The sequence below is a fragment of the Salvelinus fontinalis genome, chromosome 16, assembly GCF_029448725.1.
Source record: "Salvelinus fontinalis isolate EN_2023a chromosome 16, ASM2944872v1, whole genome shotgun sequence".
Classification (NCBI taxonomy): domain Eukaryota; kingdom Metazoa; phylum Chordata; class Actinopteri; order Salmoniformes; family Salmonidae; genus Salvelinus; species Salvelinus fontinalis.
The window spans coordinates 9,457,825-9,479,584 of NC_074680.1; positions in this window are offsets into that span (position 1 = coordinate 9,457,825).

Genomic DNA, 21,760 nt, shown 5'->3' on the forward strand with positions numbered 1-21,760 from the left:
TGGGGTGGATCTTTCCTTTAAGTGCTTATCTTACACTGCTAGATGTATCTTAGTAGATTTATTTAAATCTAAAAAGTCATTTTAAGAATTTGATTGAATTGGATAATGATCAATGTTTTCAAATACTTTGTTGAAAAAGGTTTAGAGTTATTTACAACCATTTCCTCACTATTTCCCATTGAAGTTCGACTACATTTGCGAAAATGTTTAATTTTCAACTCAATATCTATAAGCTACAGCAAAGATGTTAATTGTTTACCAATGTTTGGAATCATCAGTGGGGCGGTTGAAAACACACACACGGAAACATGCTGATTTGGCAGTTTGTTGCAAAAAATCCTGCTGCTGGCTACGTTTTGATGATGGATTTTGAATAATGCAAATATGATAAATTAGATGGCAAATAGCATTTCGCTAATTAATTATAATTAATCATGTTGAAGTCTTCTGAGGTGCAGTCCCTGATAATACTGTCGGTTTGATGCATTGCCCATATGAGGAACAATGCCTGGATCAACCACTGTCTTCAGGCAGAACTGAGCTCAGACTGTTCCTCAGTTCCAATTTTTTTTTTCTTGAATGTGTCCTCCTCGTTCTGCTCTACAGATGGGATTTCATTTTAATTTACAGAACCATTCGTCAACTCAACACATGTGGGGGGTGTCTTCTGCTGAGGTGGGCTCCTGAAGTCGACAATGGGGATAGATGTTGGGAGTGTGTGTGTGTGTGTGTGTGTGTGTGTGTGTGTGTGTGTGTGTGTGTGTGTGTGTGTGTGTGTGTGTGTGTGTGTGTGTGTGTGTGTGTGTGTGTGTGTGTGTGTGTGTGCGTGTGTGTGTGCGTGCGTGCGTGCGTGCGTGCGTGCGTGCGTGCGTGCGTGCGTGCGTGCGTGCGTGCGTGCGTGCGTGCGTGCGTGCGACTATGTCTGTGGTTGTCTCAAACACTCCAGGAGCAGGACACCGGACAGGTCAATCTAGGCATCACACTGGAACCTTTGTATTGTTGTGTTTGCAGTGTGTGTCTCGGTCCGCCTCATGTGCAGAGTGGGTAGCCTGGCAATGCACTGATCTAAAGCGCTTACTGTGAAGTCTAGCCTTTGTCTCCTAGACTTACTGTATCTCTGATCTCCTGAACTTTCTCTTCTTCATACCCCCAGAGAAAGAGAGCTGTTCACGGCTCCTTAAATGTCTGCCAAGGGCCTGCTGGGCTATTAAGAGGAGAGCGGGGAGAGAGAGAGAGAGAGAGAGAGAGAGAGATGTTAAGACAGGTATAGATAATCAGCCAGTGTCAGGTATGGTATCGGGGCAAAACAGTTGAGGATTTATTGTGTGCACGGTTCATGTATTGTGCGTGTACTAATGAACAACACAGTGAGAGAGAAGGTTTTGTTTTTGATTTTTGCCCTAGCACTACAAAGCTGATTCAAATAATCAGAGCTTGATAATGAGTTGGTTATATCAGCTGTGTAGTGCTAGGACAAAATCAAAAATGTGCACCTGGGGATGATTTGGGAAACCCTGCTGTACACAGCTAAGATGTTTTTTTCCAGACTGCTGCATCTAGTATTTATCCAGCCCGGAATCCATCGCAAGTTGACATCTGGAACACCTAAACGTATAGGAAAGGACAAGGAATTGTCTTGGATGGAAACATTTTGTACTCTAGTGAAAGATCCACAGATGATGCACTGTCAAATACACACATCAAGCATCAAAACTTCAAGGGCAACTCAAGATTCTGCGCACAGCATGTGACAAAGCCATAAACACGGCGCATCCAGACGGTACAGAGCCATGGGGAGAACAGCAGCCAGCAGCCTCCTTTGAGTGATCGCATAATGTTGTCTTTGGATCAGCCCGTGGAAGCTATGTCACAGATCATTCATGTTACCGGTGTTGTATACATTAAAAACAAGGGACAGGGATTGGTGGAGGCTCTCCTCGGCAACAGAGGAGAGCCTATTGAAAATGCTTGTGCGACTTAGACAAGACGGTGATGTCATCAGGCTGGATGGAACATGCATTTCCTCATGCTGTCTGTCTGCCTGCTGTGTGTGTTGACACAGCAGGATACAAACACATCCTATATGCTGCTGCCTCACCCTTACAGTGCCCTCTAAACTAGACTGGATGGACCACAGACTAGACAGCTAAACAATGCCATATTCACTGGTGCTGTTTCTATCACAGGTGTAATAAATCCTTGTAATAATTGATATTGATAACTGAGCAGGATTACAACGCAGTTAAACATGTGTTTATGCACTCATTGAAGGTGTATGATGTGATATCCTAATTATTCTGTCATCATTGTTATTATCAGATGATCTATCCATGTGTTGCTGTTTAAAAAGGCCTGTAGGATGGTGGGTTGTTGCCCCAATGCACAACGTTATATTCTGGGATTAGTTGCTGTATACTGTAACTCAGTGAGCTATACATGTAAATACGTTTTTGCATGTGTGCGGCCTGTGCTCTTTCTCCCCACTCCCTCCTACTAATCCTTGCACACTATGCACAATACCTCAAGCAGAGAGGGACACTCCAAAGCGTGGCCCCACTCTCTGAGCACTGATTTCATGCACAGGACAAGAGAGTGTGTGTGCCTCACAATATCAAGAGGACAGGCCAGTCAGCCCACATGACTTAAATCCAGTCTTCTGCTGCTCCCTTTACAAAACCAACCTCTCAAAAAAAATGGCCGCAACTTGCGTCAATGTTCTCGAAGCAGTGGTGGCGTGTCAGTCTGGTCAGGGGCTACTTCTGTACGGCAACATGCGTGGCGGCTTTTCTTTAACAATGTACCTCTTTAAGGCCCTGTGTTGCTTCTGCTGCTAGCTCTTGGCATAGGACTTCTTGACAAAGGGGATCGTGAGGATGGTCAGTGAGGCCAATAAAACCTTTTGCTTTTCATCGCAGGGCCTGCCACAAGCTGTCATGGCTGCATACATTTTTTTTTGAGAAGACAGTCGCTCTCTGGCCTGGGCCACGCCGTAAAGTGGGGTCGTAAATGTAAATGTTTTTACAAGCCTTGGTAGAAATGTTGAGAAATGTTACTGGTGTTATTGCTATCATTATGTATACATACCTAGCATTTATGCTAGCACTTCGTCTTGACATAGGCGTCATAATAGACCATTCATAGAAACACCAGCTGTGACAAGGACAGTGACAGTTCTTCTGGCGGTAGTGAACCACAGATTGGTGGGACTTGTTGATTTGTGGCGCCACATTCCAGTAATAGAGCCGCTGATTGTTGAAAAACAGCTCGACTCGATGCAGGTGCAGTTGTCCCCATCCAGTCCCATCCGACGGCCATGTCTGGTGATTTACAGGAACCCATTTGACAGTGATGCTTCATCCTTCACTTTCATTGTATCATAAAGCACTATGGTGCTGGGGCTAGTGGTGCTAGTGGTTAGGCTTTGTCATCATTATGGTGTCAGCGGGGCCAGGGGGAGTTAGGTGAAACCGGAGCTAGTCACCCATGTCGCAGCCTGGTGGAATTAGATCATCTGGCCATACGTCTTCATGTGATGTTCCCCAAAGACACCCTGGACAATGTGACACACAGCAAGGGCAGTCGAAACTGTCTGGTGCCCACAGCTAGCAATAAGCTTCTAATATTAACTGACATCAACCTATGATGCTTAAAAGAGACCATGTCGCACCATATGAGATCTCTGCAAGTGAAGCGCTATGTCTGGATCTATGTTTATTCAAGGCTAAAAGCAAACAAAAATACGGTTCTAGGCTATAAATGTTCTGCGAATTACATGGGCTCTTTGATTCATGCAATAAAATGTTGACACTGGGGTTTCTAGGTCTGTTTGCCAGTGACAGATTTGGTCAGCTGACTACTCAAATAGAAGCTGCTTCACCTGAGAATGAACCTGATATGAGCCGTGCTTGGGCTGCAAACGAACAGCGTCTCTCAGATTTCTCAGACGGGGCAGGGGGGGGGGGGGGTGCGTTAAGGTACTGCAGACTGCAGACTGTGTCTCTGCCTGTGAGCTGGTGGGAGGTACATACATTACACACTGATCTCAGCTCAGTTTGCCGGGAAGGCGGGCAGCGGGGCGATGATGTAACGTCGTGCACTGACTGTACTCAACAGCGCTCGCTCAGATCTTATCAGACTCCCTCGGAGACGGAGACAGAGCAGTCTGCCTCATGAAGCACCTTCATCATCATCCTCATCTGGAATGGTTATCCATAGGACTGTATATTCTTATAATAGTATATGTATTCTTGCTGTTTGAATTGTGCCATTTTGATCTGATTAAGTCTGATGGAGTGCACTACATAGGGTGAACTATAGTTCACAGAAGGTGGGTGCTGCTAAACGTACTCAGCATATAGCCCACTTCTTCTCGTATGATTGAAGGAATCACCATCTACTACCATATGAATCAGTTCTCGTGCTTTCATAGGATTATAACTGGACAAGAGAGCGGATATAACTTAAGAAAGATAGGTTGGACAGTTTAACGGCACATCGCACATTCCTATCCACTATTCACCTTGTATAATGTATAAATTACCAAATTAATGAATTGCTTTTTACAACATCTGCAATGGGACCCATCAATTTACACTACACTCCTCCTCCAGTGCCATGCAGTCACTTCAGAGAAATCATACGATCCCAGTCCTTTTGTAATAGAGGGGTGACCACATTATACTGTGGGTTTTATGCCATGTAATTAAAGAGATCACTGGTTTATGTCCTGGGCAGGCGTGGACTCCTCTGATTCACAGCCCTATAGGCAGTAAAGTATTGGTCATACTTTTTACAACTCTCATACTTTCATTGTCCTTATACTCTGTTTTAACGGCTAAAGGAGGTACAAACGTTACTGAATCTACTTTAGGGTGTAGAGACAGAGCATTGTCATGCGGAAGGGAAACCTTGTAAGTCGGGTTCTTTCCCTGACTGGGTGACTTGGCCAGGGAAAAAATGCCAGGCCCTATAGTTATAGGCTTTAAATAGGGCCCAGGGCTTTTCCTGGTCAGGTCATGTGGTCAGGAAAACTCCCTTGGTCCGACTCGTGGTAATGGTCTATGCCTATTGAAGTGCAAAGTACAACAATGGGGACACACCTGACTCACAGCCTGGTTATTTCACTGGCCTAGCCTAGCACACTGTGACTGAACCCACTAGCTCTGTGGTCATGTGTGTGTCAGAGAGAGAACGCCAGAGTCAGAGAGAGTGAGGGAGAGGGAGATGAGTCAGAGGAACACTTGTCAGGTGATGTCATCTTCAGTGATCGCTGATGACTGGTCCCAGCTGTTTCAGTGCAGTGAGACACATGCTAGCGCACCTGTCTGAGGCTCAACTCATTGTACACCACAGTACAGCACCTCTAGTGAGACAACTCTCATAAGGCCCACTGACAAGACAGGGGAGTTCAAATGGGCACAGTGTGGCTTTAACAGAGCATGCCATGGATAACTGGACAAAAAGTATGCCATCGTAAGGGGGCCAAAAAGCAGCCCACTAGTTTCACGAAATTGTCTCAACTGAACAGACCTCTTTTCAGAGTACAGCATGTTCAGATGTGTGTCCTTTCACAGAGCATTATTTCCTGAAAGACAGATCCTTAGTTTGATACTAAAGTAAGGAAGGCGCAACCCGTTTCGAAAGATAATACCGTGACTGCACTCGTATGACTACATTAGTGACACATACAGCTAGGTCATTGTGATTATGCTCAGATGCAGTCACCCACTATGCCATCACCATCATAATATCACTCAGATAAGTCACTTTACACTAGGAAACAGTCCAGGTTGATGTTATGCATTGCTTTATTGTAATAGAGTTGTGGGTGGGGGATTGAAAAAAATTGATATCCTGCAGAGTTGGAAATTCATTTCAGTACATTGAGTAAAGATACGGTCCGCTCGTACACTCAGTTCCTTCTCAGTGGTCACATGCAGACAGTACAACAAGGCAAAAGCTTTTCACATATTAAATCAAGAGCCATTTCACAGTAATAGCTGTACTTTGTAATGGCCATCGCAGCGGAATAACTCTGATTTATTCTGTCCAGCAATCAATATCTTTGAGGGTTAAGATTGATGAGCATTAAGTAGCACTATTAACTGCAGGGAGAAAAGTGTCCGAATCGGAATCCCACCACCGGCTACACACTCAAAGTAATCATGTGAAAAGGGAACAATTTGACAGCCCAATTCACAAATGCTGTAGATGGTAACTGCGGACACATTTTCTTAATGAATATGTGAATGACTCAGTGCATTGATTTCTATTGTGTGGAGAAAATGGGAAATGTGATCGCAGGACTGTCTGGTAGTCCGGTTTTCAGTCTTCATTGATGTTTAATTTGTGAAAACGTTGCATATGCTGAAACAACCAGTATATATAATATTGTAAATATGACCTTTTTAGAAGTAGCTGTTTTAGTAGGGGGATCATTTCAAACTGTCCTTCATCATATTAGCACAGACCTTTAATTGACTACCAATACGGCTTCAACTGAGTTTGCAGATCACAGCAATATTCCCTGATTGGTTCTTGACATATTAAAACATCAGCATTTGAGATGAAGGGTCTAATTTACAGAACTAGAGAGGTATAAGAGTGAGTCCCCTATAGATTGCATATAGACATCTAAGTGACATACAGTATATACTATAGACTCTCTTTATGAAATGTTATTGGAGTTTAACAGTATGCTGTGGTGTCTTGCATTTTCACTGTACTTTGGCTGTTTGCCTTTTTCACTTCAGGGCTTATTGTACAGGCATGAGCCAACAAAAGTGGGAGTCTTTCTTGTATTACATGCACACTCTGAAATTAATCAAGTGTAAGCTAAATAGCATCCCAAAACTTTTCTAAAGACAGCTGCAAAAGCTCTGCACAACACTTGCCTCCAGTTCTGAATCACCTATAAACCACTTCTAGTGGTGAAAATATTTCCTGGACGGTCAGCAGTAGTTTATCACTGGCCTGCATCATAAAGAAGCGGATCCAGCTCTAAAGTATGCAGACTCTAACTCCTGCAGTGCACCTTAAGGCCTTGGAGACTGACATTCCTGTGCACAAAGGTACATTATGGCAGAGAATGACAGGCCTAAGTCCTCTCTGAGGGGTTTAAGACAGAGAATGAGAATGATGATAAATTGCATGGTGAGTGGGGCTGAGTGCATGGTCGGAAGGGCCTCTCCTACCAAAGAGCACCATCTGCTGTCAGTTCGGGCAATTCCTTCTAGTGCACTGCTGACACCCTCACATGTTATTAAAGGGCCATACTGGGAATAGATCACACTGTTGTTATGGCCTCACTGATGGAAGAGAGAGAGCTCTGGACTGAGATGTATAGTGTGTAGGTAAGCAGTAAATAACAAGGTCTTTGTTCGGGGGGTTTCTTTTTAAAATACAACCTCTGTTACATTGATTAAAATGGTCCTGATAATGTTTTTAGCATGTTTTCTGAATAGTGCTATTGTTGTAATGATTTTTTTCCTTAAGTAATAAATTGGGTGGTGTGTGGTTTCAGGGATTAGGAAATAGAAATACTGTTTATGTGGTGGGGAGATTGGTAGACCAAACACATTGTCTTCAATAATGGTCACTTCTGATTTAAAGTAAAAGTAGCATTGCGAGATTAAAGGCAGTAACTTGTCAATGTAAGAGTTCAGTGTGAGCTCTCTCCCTCCCTCAATGTAAAGCAGTGGTCTCCCCTGCAGTAAGTGCTTGCCTTGTAGCTGGCAATATTAAATCCTCTGAACCACGTGTGCTACAAGAGTGAAGAAACAGGATAGCTAGGGGGCGAGAAGCCCCGCCTAGTGCCGGTATCAAATGGCCATGTCTGGCCCCTTAAAACAATGAGCTGTTTATGGTCAATTTTAGCAAGCTAAAGTACCTCTGAAGGCTGCCTTCTCCTGAAACCCCATACCGCTTGGAGCAGCAGAGAACAGAAATTACAAGGCAGACCAGACTCAATACAACAACACATATACATTCTACCGTGTCCATCTGGGCCCTTCGGCACACAACCACATAAAACACAAGACTATCTTGGCCGCAATCATCTGCGGCTGGACACGACAGTACACTGCAGAGAGGTGAAATGATACCCGTAGTTCCTTCGTTCCCCCCTCTAGTAAACTAGGTTTATCCAAAGACTGATAGACATTCTGTGGTGACTAGACCATTAGTGCATCCCCTGGGTTCGGAGGAATTACTTATTTCTAGGATGAGGTTTTGGGTCAATATCAAAGCCAAGGCTCCCTGTCATCTCCTATTGCATTCTGGGGACCCCAAAGCAGCCTAATCGTCAATAAGAAGAGGTGGTATTGACACCTGTGACACCCTGCTGGTTGGTCTATAGACTCAGACCTTTAGGTCTGCTGCAGAGGGCCAGGATCTGTCTCAGAGAGTGACTGGCTATGCCAATAATAAAAATGTTGCAATTTCTGAAATGCCAGAACCATCAAAGCACTGATCAATGGTGTCCATAGTCCTCCCATACAGCTTTGTGGGAATGGATTCCCATAGCCAGTATTTTTATCCAAAGGTCTGAGGATCTCTGGGACGAGGTGAATGCATGAAAGGGAATCGGTATTCAAGGGGTGTCCAGTTAGAGACACATTTTCAATAGGATTTGTGTCAATCAGATTGGATGACTGGAAAGTGATGAGACCTTGTTGACCCAACACAATTGTGTGTCAATCAATGGAAGATTGGCCAGGAGATGAGTGTCGATAAGGGCGAAACCCCAAGGTGGATGTTGGTCAGCTGAGCAACATTTCAGCACAAGTCATTTTATTACCAACACTCAGGTGATGTACAGTACATAGGATGGATATAAGATAGCAAGGTATAGGAGGAGGAGTATTGAAAAGATGATCAATTCTAGACAGCTCTTGCCCAGAGGGAGCCAACTGAAGTAGGCTGCATTAGTGCACATCAATGCCAGAGTATTAGGCCTTGGACTATTGGATGAGCATTATGTAGAGATACACCCTCCGGTGACTCGGAATCACTTTTCGAAGGTTATACTCCTCTTCAAGTAAACAACCGTTCCCATTATATATTGAGAAGACAAATATTATCAAAATAAGTAGTGTGTCATAGCTGCATTATGTATGCTTTACAGCTTGACCTGGATAACAAATGCAAAAAGGCTGTTCACGGTTTCTCCAAATGTCCATTATATGGATTTCCAGGCTAGGCAACCTGACACTGTACATCCACGCTGAGACCTGACTTCAACCTCATGCTGACGCTGTAGTTACCAGCATCACTGTCTTTATGAAAACACAGGCAGAAACGGTGACAGTAACACAAAAATAATCCCTGGAATGGGGGAGAACACTTGGGGGCATGATAAATAAGTAACGTCATTTCCAAAACTGAGCATTGCATTGTGTTGTATTTGTTGACGCGGCAACGGGGAGAGGACAAATATATAAATGAAGCTTGGTGGAAAAGTGCAAGCTGCTGTTCCGTGTGTAAGTGGTGTTCGCTCACTGTTAGAATGCTGTTGAACGGATTCTTAACTACTCACAGCTCAAATGTATACTTTCGCCTGAAGTGTGTCATCTTTTCAACTACTGACTGCATATGTGATGTACTGACTCCAACTGAACCGCTCCTCAACTGTTCCAAAAGTTTGCTATTTTCTAACCTACACTGAGTATACCAAACACCTTCCTAATATTTAGTTGCCCCTCCCCCCCTTTTGCCGTCAGAACAGCCTCAGTTCGTCGAGGCATGGACTCTACAAGGTGTCGAAAGCCTTCCACAAGAATGCTGGCCCATGGTGACTCCAATGCTTCCCACAGTTCTGTCAAGTTGGCTGGATGTCCTTTGGGTGGTGGACCATTCTTGATACACACGGGAAACTGTTGAGCGGAACAAACCCAGCAGCATTGCTGTTCTTGACACAAAGCGGTGCGCCTGGCACCTACTACCATACCCCGTTCAAAGGCACTTACATATTTTGCCTTGCCATTCACCCTCTGAATGGCACACGTACACAATCCATGGCTCAATTGTCTCAAGGCTTAAAAATCCTTCTTTATCCTGTCTCCTCTCCTTCATCTACACTGATTGAAGTGGATTTAACAAGTGACATCCATACGGGATCATAGCTTTCTCCTGGATTCACCTGGTCAGTCTATGTCATGGAAATAGCAGGTGTTCTTAATGTTTTGTATATTCAGTGTAGGAAAACATTATCCCACATACACATCGCACCTAGGAAAAGTGTTGGGGGAAAAATGTACGTTTATAAATAAATAATGAAGAGTGATGAATAAATCCAAGTCACCATGCAGAAAGTAATCAATGAATTAACCTGAGATTCAATACTAAACCATCTTTTGGTCGACGGTGAGCACTTGTTTGGTTTAATTGCAACAGTGTTGGGTGTACAAGCTGCAGGCAGACAATTGATAGTAGCCATTAGTGAATGATTAGGTGGACAGAGATAAACTATATTCCATTGATTTGGCCGACTTACATTTCCAACTTTTGCCGGGGAATTAATACATTTTGTTGGAGATCCATAATGCATGACTTTATATTCATAATTTCCATGAGTGAAGCTTCTGGCTCTCTGCATTCTGTCATGTATAAAGAGAGCTGGCAGCTTGTCGATGTCAAACACTCTACAGTGTATATGTTGTGTGCCAAATCATAAATATCTGTTGATTCTATCAAAACACAGCATAATAAAAATGTTTGGTGTGGGGATTTATAATGAGAGTGATATTTTATAAGGCGAGATTTCAAACCCTTCATACGCCATTTGAGACATGTTGAAGCCTCCGTCATATCAAAGCGGATCTTTATAATTTCCATTTATTGGAGAATATTGTCACTTGAGCCATCTGAACCAAGTCTAATTTGTTTACTTGAAGTGTGTTGGAGAGGCTCTTTCATGTGTGATAGGAGATCCATGCCCTCTGGTTTAGCTATGCATCGAGAAGCAATGATAGACTGGAGAAAAAAACGAAACTCTTCTAGAATTTCCCTGGACGCAATTTAATACAACTGTCTGTTTTGAGGCTTGAGATATGTCAACAATTCAATTTTCAGAATATATTTTAAGGACATATTTTGCACCATACTTTGTCAAATGCACTGTATAATCACTTTCTATATCTAACTCTCATATATCTTGAACAAGCCCTAGTTCCCATGTTCTTGTGGACACAGAAGCCTGTAATCAAATTGAGGAGAACTGGGCGCTTGGTGTCTCAAACCTAATTCATGTGCTTGCAGTGGTGACCTTTGACATTTTAACACAACTGGTTCGGGTTTGGATCCATTTATTGACCTTAGTCAGACATAAGTCAGATGAGGGGATTTTGCCCATAAGGAAAGAATCCATGGAACGTTCAACATAAATAAAAACAAAATTAAAATGTAAACATCTGATGGCCAGCTTTTAGGAAGTCTCATTGACAAGAATCTACCGTTAAGACAGACCAGTATTGATCGCAGAAAATGTATTTTGCTGCATGCATTACCTGTGATTTCATATACTGCTTTCACATAGGATTCATGGTATGTTCCCTGTAAAAACAATTGGGCAATGTTTACGATGCGTATGATCCCCTTTCAAACAGCCCCAATTCTACTTCTTTCTTATCGGCGTTTGCCTTTTATATCGCAATTGCTTTAGCCAGCAAGGAGCCAGACCCCAATTTGACCCCGTTGTTGTGACGGTTGTCATGGTAACCTGACATGACAGCAGCAAATTGTTTTAAATTCCTCAGCCAGAATTTGATTAGATTTTTCACATTTACAACAGTAAGTTAGCAGCAGTAATTATATGAGCTGGCTTGACAGCTAGTTTAAGTTAGCTAGAAACAATTTGTTATTTGGACCAGGCTGCTGCATGCAGACTGCCATTATGTTTGGACTTGTTTATAATGACAAGGACAAGTTTGATGTCAGACAACAATAATAGAATGTTTGTGCCAAAGCCGGTAAGATGAAAGGGGAAATTTATACTGAGTGGTTGCGTGCCGGCAAAACGTTCTGGTTTGAAAGGTACTAGATTCAAGCCAATGAAATCGATGCATTCGCAGTAAAGTCAGAAAGAACGGTTTTACTGAAAGGAACCCTATCCTGTTAGGGTGTCCATGCAATATGTTCTATTCCACATATGACAACATCACGTGGGGTTAGAGGCGAAAAGGATAAGGGCTGAACGACACTTTATTACAATCCTAATGACAAAAGCACAGAGCAGACCACTCTTTACTTGTCTCTTTTCCTTATCTGCCTTTCTGCTAATCTCTAACTATGTCTCAGGAGGGTTACCCAACGTAGGCTTGACACATATCCGTTTCCAGGGAGAACTTGTGTAGCTACCCTTCTTTGTATAAAGGCTCAAGACACTCCACTTAAAAACACTTAACCATAATTCTGTACGAATTTACAAGTTAATCGTTAATTCCTTACTTTCTGCACAGCCACTAGGTCTCGTGTTGACCGTTGAACTGCCGCTACAGCCACGAGGTCTCGTGTTGACTCTTGAACTGCCGCTACAGCCACGAGGTCTCGTGTTGACCCATTAACTGCCGCTACAGCCACGAGGTCTCGTGTTGACTCTTGAACTGCAGCTACAGCCACGAGGTCTCGTGTTGACCCATTAACTGCCGTTACAGCCACGAGGTCTCGTGTTGACCCATTAACTGCCGCTACAGCCACGAGGTCTCGTGTTGACCCATAAACTGCCGCTACAGCCACGAGGTCTCGTGTTGACCCATAAACTGCCGCTACAGCCACGAGGTCTCGTGTTGACCCATAAACTGCCGCTACAGCCACGAGGTCTCGTGTTGACTCTTGAACTGCCGCTACAGCCACGAGGTCTCGTGTTGACTCTTGAACTGCCGCTACAGCCACGTGCTGCTCAACTGCTAGCAGGACCCCCTAACTCCCTACCTTCCATACCAAAAAACAGAACCCTTTTCTGGGCCTCCAAAATGTTTGCAGTTTCCTATCCTATCCACTCCTCTAAGGAGGTTACAGCTGTCCGTTGACTGCCAACAGTTTCCATTGCTCATCACTGTTTAACTCTCCGTCTCTCCTGGAGTCCATTACCAGGTCTAACTTCCACAGCTTTATTAGCCCTCTGACCTCAAGCAACGTTCTGCATGAATGCTGAATGGGCTCTTCTGCAGTCCGCAACCGGTCGTTGTGCAGTCGTTTTTTCTATATGTCTAAAAGGTCCAATGTCAGATATGTCAGAATCACTGAGAGGACAGAAGATGAATTATTTGTTTACAAGTCAATTGTATATGGACTGTCTAGACAGTGTTACCTCAGACATGTCCAGACAGTGGTGGAAAAAGAATAAGTGTGCAGAATAGGAGTATTGGCTTTAGAGTTGTCAAGGCAATGCTGACAGAGAAAAGTCTGTTCGAGGTGGATTGAGTAGTCGTTTTTGTCAATTCAATTCCCTCTACAGCAAAAAGTTCAACTGTATCAAAAATTTAGAATTGTGGACTTTGCAGTGTCAATTCTTACCATACAGCTATGTCAGCCTGGTCTCAAAGTCTAGACGTAATACAGTAAATGTAAATCCGGGACATTAATCAAATTAGTATGATATGTTCTGTTTGCTATGCTTACATAAGACCGAAGGTTACTTATTGCAAAAACGAAAGAAGGGTGGTTGGGTAGGCTAACCATTCCCCTAACCTTAACCCTAACCCCTAGCTTAGCTAACGTTTGCCACCTAGATAACATTAGCGTTATCCACCTAGCAACCTAGCTCACGCTAGCCACAGCAAATTGGAATTCGTAACATATCATACGTTTTGCAAATTTGGAACGCATTGTACGATGGCAATTCCTAACATATTGTACGAATTTCAATTGGCAACATGTCATACACATTTTAATTCGTAACATATCATACGAAATGGATGATGGACATTCACAAATGAATACATAGCATATGAAACATAACATATCATGCTAACTGGATTTACTTTTACTATGTTACATCTACCCCTCAGTCCAGGTTGGCTATCTGTACTATCTGTACAGTCGATACTCAAGGGGAAAAGAAGGACACAGTTATTTTCTGTGGCTATAGGAAAGGATGACTTCACAAACATGTTTTGCCAGCCAGGGAACTATCTCAGCAAGGACTGGCAGCTAGGGACTATCTAGGGACACTGCAAGGCTAGATCCCAATGGACTCTCCAGGGACTGCTGGGAGATGGATTCAAGTGGTAACGGAGGAGAGAGGGGTATTGTGTGAGTGGCTGGAGGAGATGGGGAAAGTGGGGCTACTGACATGTTTTCAAATGGTATCAAGAATATGCATATCCTTGCTTCAGGGTCTGAGCAGTTAGATTTGGGTATGTCATTTTATTGGGAAAAAAGGGTCCGATCCTTAATAAGAGGCTAAGAGATGTCACAGGTAGAAGGTGATATCATGGCTGTCACTCTAGTAACACAATTGAGAGAGGGACACAGCACCTTTAACCACAGAGAAATGGCAGGTAAAGAGTCACATACAGTAAGCCCCTACGAGAACGAACTGTGTGTAAACACACTGTCAACGTCTCAATGTGTTAGCACATTGACACTGTATCTGTTCTGTCTCTCAAATAACATGTAACATTCCAGACCAGAATATCAGCCTGCTATGACGAATACATTCTCAATGAGCGATTGTGTAGGCCTAGTTGTGCCGTTACAATCACTCCGGTCCCTGGTCAGTAGCTTTGCCACTCGACCTCGGGAGTTGTTTTGCTTGTTTCCATTACAAGGTAATTATTACCATGCATAATGCGTTTGGTTCTAATCTTCCCTGTCATTAATTAATCACACAGACAGATCTGCATTATGCAGTCTGGATTATGCATCTTTAAAGAGGTTATGGAGAGACGAGGGCTGCGGCGGAGGTCTACAGTGTTTTTGTTTCACGTGATAGGCTTATTAATCACAGTAATGAATCATGAGACAGTTAGCAGAACATTGGAATCAGAAGGAGAGAAACGCAAGCGATGAACTCAGGGATAATGCCTTCCTTCTCAGCCTAGCAATGGCAGCCGGTGTGTTAATGTCAAACATGGGAGAGATTGCCTTTCAATTTTCGCTCACTCATTTGTTTGTGTGTTTGTTTCTTTATCTTTACCCTGATTGTTTGTTTGTTTCATTTGATGACTCGCTTTATAATATGATGAAAGCTAGTTATGTAACTCCGTAATTACATTGTAATTGAGTAGCAAATAGACTTGTACATTTTGCAGTAGTGGTCTACAATGGAGAAGAGAGTGTGGAGCTGTTGATGTGCAGTGTATAATTAAGCAATCAGGCCCAAGGTATATGGCCAATATACCACGGCTAAGGGCTGTTCTTATGCAAAGCGCAACGAGGATTGCCTGGATACAGCCCTTAGCTGTGGTAAATTGGCAATATACCACAAACCCCTGAGGTGTCTTATTGCTATTATAAACTGATTGTCAACGTAATTAGAGCAGTAAAAACACATGTTTTGTCGTACCCGTGATATACGGTCTGATAAACCATGGCTGTCAGCCAATCAGCATTCAGGGCTCAAACTACCCGGTTTATAATTACAAACACCCAGCTAGTACTCTGTTCCTGTGACGTGATCAATTGAACAAAGTAGCTAAGATAATAGTAGAAATACACTCAATACAGTTGTTGTGTAGGCACAAACTTTTTTTGCTTTTCTAATCTTACCCCCACCCTTTACCCTGAACTTAACCAATCACATGTATTGCCTCATCTTTAAGAAATAATTTGTTTCTTTTGAAAAACTCCAATATACACAATTAAGGGGCATCAACAGATCCCCAAGCAGGAGATCTGCATCCTTTATCTTAGGGTATACTGTTCAATACACATATCTCTTTTAACTCACTCTAATAGCTTTGGTAACATATACCTATGTGGTCACTTAGCCACCACTGGACTTTAATGGATGCGCTGTCCTCAACTCTTACCATCAAATTCTCCCCTGGATTTAGCTCCGGGGACATACATTACAAACTGCATGTGCAGATTGTGCAGGGAGAACATTGGCAAACAACTACATAATTGAGGCAATATATCAAGAGCTTAGAAAATATCCCCAGCGCTCTCTCATTGTCTTGACGATTGAATTCAATTATGGATTCCTAGACCAATACTGTAAGTATCTCAGCTCTGTCAATAACGATACTTTTACACTGCTATTTCAAGTTTCTTCAGAAGTTTCATTTACTACAGTGGGGCAAAAAAGTATTTAGTCAGCCACCAATTGTTCAAGTTCTCCCACTTAAAAAGATGAGAGAGGCCTGTAATATTCATCATAGGTATACTTCAACTATGACAAACAAAATGAGAAAAAAAATCCAGAAAATCACATTGTAGGATTTTTACTGAATTTATTTGCAAAGTTTGGTGGAGAAATAAGTATTTGGTCACCTACAAACAAGCAAGATTTCTGGCTCTCACAGACCTGTAACTTCTTCTTTAAGAGGCTCCTCTGTCCTCCACTCGTTACCTGTATTAATGGCACCTGTTTGAACTTGTTATCAGTATAAAAGACACCTGTCCACAACCTCAAACAGTCACACTCCAAACTCCACTATGGCCAAGACCGAAGAGCTGTCAAAGGACACCAGAAGACTGAATCTGCAATAGGTAAGCAGCTTGGTTTGAAGACATCAACTGTGGTAGCAATTATTAGGAAATGGAAGACATACAAGACCACTGATAATCTCCCTCGATCTGGGGCTCCACGCAAGATCTCAACCCGTGGGGTCAAAATGATCACAAGAACGGTGAGCAAAAATCCCAGAACCACACGGGGGGACCTAGTGAATGACCTGCAGAGAGCTGGGACCAAAGTAACAAAGCCTACCATCAGTAACACACTACGCCGCCAGGGACTCAAATCCTGCAGTGCCAGACGTGTCCCCCTGCTTAAGCCAGTACATGTCCAGGCCCGTCTGAAGTTTACTAGAGAGGATTTGGATGATCCAGAAGAAGATTGGGAGAATGTCATATGGTCAGATGAAACCAAAATATAAAGTTTTGGTAAAAACTCAACTCGTCGTGTTTGGAGGACAAAGAATGCTGAGTTGCATCCAAAGAACACCATACCTACTGTGAAGCATGGGGGTGGAAACATCATGCTTTGGGGCTGTTTTTCTGCAAAGGGACCAGGACGACTGATCCGTGTAAAGGAAAGAATGAATGGGGCCATGTATCGTGAGATTTTGAGTGAAAACCTCCTTTCCTCAGCAAGGGCATTGAAGATGAAACGTGGCTGGGTCTTTCAGCATGACAATGATCCCAAACACACCGCCCAGGCAACGAAGGAGTGGCTTCGTAAGAAGCATTTCAAGTTCCTGGAGTGGCCTAGCCAGTCTCCAGATCTCAACCCCATAGAAAATCTTTGGAGGGAGTTGAAAGTCTGTGTTGCCCCAAAACATCACTGCTCTAGAGGAGATCTGCATGGAGGAATGGGCCAAAATACCAGCAACAGTGTGTGAAAACCTTGTGAAGACTTACAGAAAACGTTTGACCTCTGTCATTGCCAACAAAGGGTATATAACAAAGTATTGAGATAAACTTTTGTTATTTACCAAATACTTATTTTCCACCATAATTTGCAAATAAATTCATTAAAAATCCTACAATGTGATTTTCTGGATTTTTTTCCCTCATTTTGTCTGTCATAGTTGAAGTGTACCTATGATGAAAATTACAGGCCTCTCTCATCTTTTTAAGTGGGAGAACTTGCACAATTGGTGGCTGACTAAATACTTTTTTGCCCCACTGTATATAGGGATTCTATGTGCTCAGAAACGTAATCAAGACTGTAATAAAAAGGGATGCATTTCTATCTTTACATTAGTCAGAGTCTCTCAGACTTTACAGTTGCGTTCTAGAAAGTGAAAGGCCCCCAGTATTCTTTAGAAAGTGACATTTACAACAAATAGACATAGCATCTTCTGAAAGGCCTTACAACAAAACACGCTAAGTCCTGATGTAGAACTCTACAGTAAGGATGGCATGAAGGGAGGCATAGGGAAAGCTTGACAGATTGGGGCCCACATGCTGTTCCCACAGCCAGTGTCTCATTTCTGTACAGTAGATAATTACAGTATTAATCTTCAGCTCCCCTGCTTGCTGGCCAGTCTCCGCCTTATTAGCCCTCCCATGCCCACCTGAGATTTTGTTCCTTTTTTTGTCAGCACACTGGGGTAGCCCAATCAGTGTTGCCATTGTTTATTGCAATAAGTCGCTCTAACGAACAAATGACCTGCCACATGGAGCACTAAGGGCTTGGTGTTAAACTCTGGTTATAAAAACCTCTTCCAACTCTGTTGATTTACTGGCAACATTTGATTGTACCCTCGGGGCAGGGGACCTGCTAGGCCCCGACAGAGCTCTTACTATTTTACAGTCCTTATTACACCAAACAAATAAATCTTCTAACCATTAATTCACTGGGCTTTGCCCTCTTCCTGACTGTTACAGATAGGGCAGCAGAAAATAAAATGGATTCATATTGGGCGCCCTTCGGCTCGTTGGACGCATTGTTTCTCCCATTGCCCTTTTTACATTAGATTAAGTCCGCACAGACAACTCTTGAGTGTTCTGGGAATATTTTATTATAGCCAGAGCAAATGCATGAGGAAATGATTTGAGCGGGTTATCCTGTTTTTGCAAGCGATGGTCATTATTTCAATATCCTGCGAGGCTCTTTTATGAGGCCCCTGCAGCGCACGCTGGCTACGCCTCCTGTATTTAGGGAGCTGAGACATTGCACCTCATGCTTAACACAAGCCAACCTCGGGATTGGAGGAGTGAGGGGGTTTCGTCAGGCAAGGCAGGCTGACTTTTATAAGGGGAGGAAAGTGTAGAAACCCTCACAAGACCTGACATATGGTACTGGAGAGCGGTGCTGCAGAGGCCTAAATCATCTGTACATTCAGACCGCTGAAGGTAATTTGAAAACAAGGCACCACCCTTGTAAAATGTTAATAAGGGTGCTGTCCAATTAAATCTGCACCGGCCGTTGATGATTCCCGTCATTAGCCAAGGAATAACTGGGTTTGATTAGAACCTTTTCTCATCTACTTCATAAAAGAAACCCACTGAAATCTTATGGCATGTCCACTGTGTATTGTGAAGTGGCCGATGTCCCGTTATTTATTGGAATGACACACACTGAGGTTATGTAGACGTACACTCATTTCCTATTCCCATTACAGCACAAAGCTAAACATATAGCTAGCAGCAAAGATTTTGCATTGGTCCATAGATCCTCAAATCCTCAAAAACTTCTACAGCTGCAACATCGAGAACATCCTGACCGGTTGCATCACCACCTGGTATGGCAACTGCTCGGCATCCGACCATAAGGTGCTACATAGGGTAGTGAATGCGGCCCAGTACATCAGTGGAGCCAAGCTTCCTCCCATCCAGGACCTATAGTATATACTAGGCGGTGTCAGAGGAAGGCCCAAAAAATTGTCAGACTCCAGGCACCCAAGTTATAGACTGTTCTACCCCCAAGCCATAAGACTGCTGAACAATTAATCAAATGGCCACCCAGAATATCTGCATTGACACTGCTGCTACTCACTGTTTATTATGTAGACATAGTCACTTTACCTCTATATACATGTACAAATTACCTCGACTAACCTATATCCCCGCATTTGACTCTGTACTGGTACACCCTGTATATAGCCTCATTATTGTTCTTTTATTGTGTTACTATTTCCATTTAGTCTTTTTTACTTTAGTTTATTTAGTAAATATTTTCTTAACTCTATTTTCTTAACCTGCATTGTTGGTTAAGGGCTTGTAAGTAAGCATTTCACGGTAAAGTCTCCACCTGTTGTATTTGGCGCATGTGACAAATACAATTTGATTTGATTTGATAGTCATTAACAAACAGCCTACAACAGCATCAGAGGAAAATTACCAGTACCAGTGCTTATTCCTGGCCAACATGTTTACTTAGTTTTGAAGCGCTACCATCCCCTTTCTTGTAGCCTTACGTAACATAGGTTCAAATGAGTTTTTCCAGCCCACTGCTATCCCAGCGGATCCGAGGTAATTGTGATCACATGCCGAGCACGAAGCTTCACACGCTGGCGGTCCATTGTCGGAATCTTCAGAGAGTTATGTCATCCTCGGAAGACGACTGATAGGACACGGGATTGCCAAGACCCCCTAACCCCAGAGACTGGCTTAGATTATACAGCTGGGCCAACAAGCAAGGCAGGAAGGCATAGGAAGGCATGTCTGTGGTGTAGCACTGCCTTCAGAACACATCTTGAAGTCTTGATGTTTTCACCCGCACAGGGCCACAGCAGCAGTGGTGGAGGCTCTTTTTTTCTCATGTTGGCCGCATTGGTCACAGCAGGGTCATTTTTTTTATAGGAAAGACGACTGACTTTGAACATTGAAGATCTGTTAGCAATACAGCAGAAGGGCATGTGTGTGACTAGGAGGTGTACTGTAGCTACATGGGTTGGTGCCCATACTACTGTCACACATGGCTGTACTTGTTGAGGTTATGAATATGTGATTACTCAATGCTCAAAGATGTCCTCTATGGATGACCAGTAATGACAGCCTATCAAGGTTCAACGCACAGACCATCAGGAGCACAGAGATTTGTGTGTGTGCGTGCCCACATGCATGCACACGTGCCTGCACATATGTGCGTGTGTGCAGTGAGTGGCTGCCAAGATGTGTGGTATCAATCAATCAAATCAAATGTTATTTGTCATATGCGCCGAATACAAGTGTAGACCATACTGTGAAATGCTTACATACGAACCCTTTCCCAACAATGCAGAGTTAAAAAGTAAGAATATATTGAGGTAATTGTGGTAATATGTACACTGAACAAAAATATAAACGCAGCATGCAACAATTTCAAAGATTTTACTGCGTAACAGTACATTAAAGGAAATCAGGCAATTAAAATATATGAATTGTGCCCTAACTATGGATTTCATATGACTGGGAAGACAGATGCATCTGCTGGTCACAGATACCTTTAAAAAAAAGTTGGGGCATGGATCAGAAAACCAGTCAGTATCTGGTGTGATCACCATTTGCCTCATGGAGCGCGACACATAGAGTTGATCAGGCTGTTGATTGCGGCATGTAGAATGTTGTCCCACTCCTCTTCAATGGCTTTGCGAAGTTGCTGGATATTGGCGGGAACTGGAACGTGTGGTCGTAAACGTCGATCCAGAGCATCCCAAACATGCTCAATATATGAGATGTCTGGTGAGTATGCAGGCCATGGAAGAACTGTGACAATTTTACCTTCCATGAATTGTGTACATACCCTGGAACATGAGGTGATGGCGGTGGATGAATGGCACGACAATGGGCCTAATGATTTCATCACGGTATATCTGTGCAATCAAATGTCCATCAATAAAATGCAATTGTCTGTAGTTTATGTCTGCCCATACCTTAACCCCACCGCCACCATGGGGCACTCTGCTCTCAACGTTGAACAGAAAATTACTCGCCCACACAATGCCATACACGCTGTCTGAGAGGTCAATGCAAATGGTCACGGTAGCCATTTGATTAGCTGTTCAGCAGACTTATGGCTTGGGGGTAGAAGCTGTTCAGGAGCCTTTTGGTCCCAGACTTAGCATTCTGATACCGCTTGCCATGCGGTAGCAGTGAGAACAGTCTATGACTTGGGTGGCTGAAGTCTATGACAATTTTTAGGGGCTTCCTCTGACACCGCCTGGTA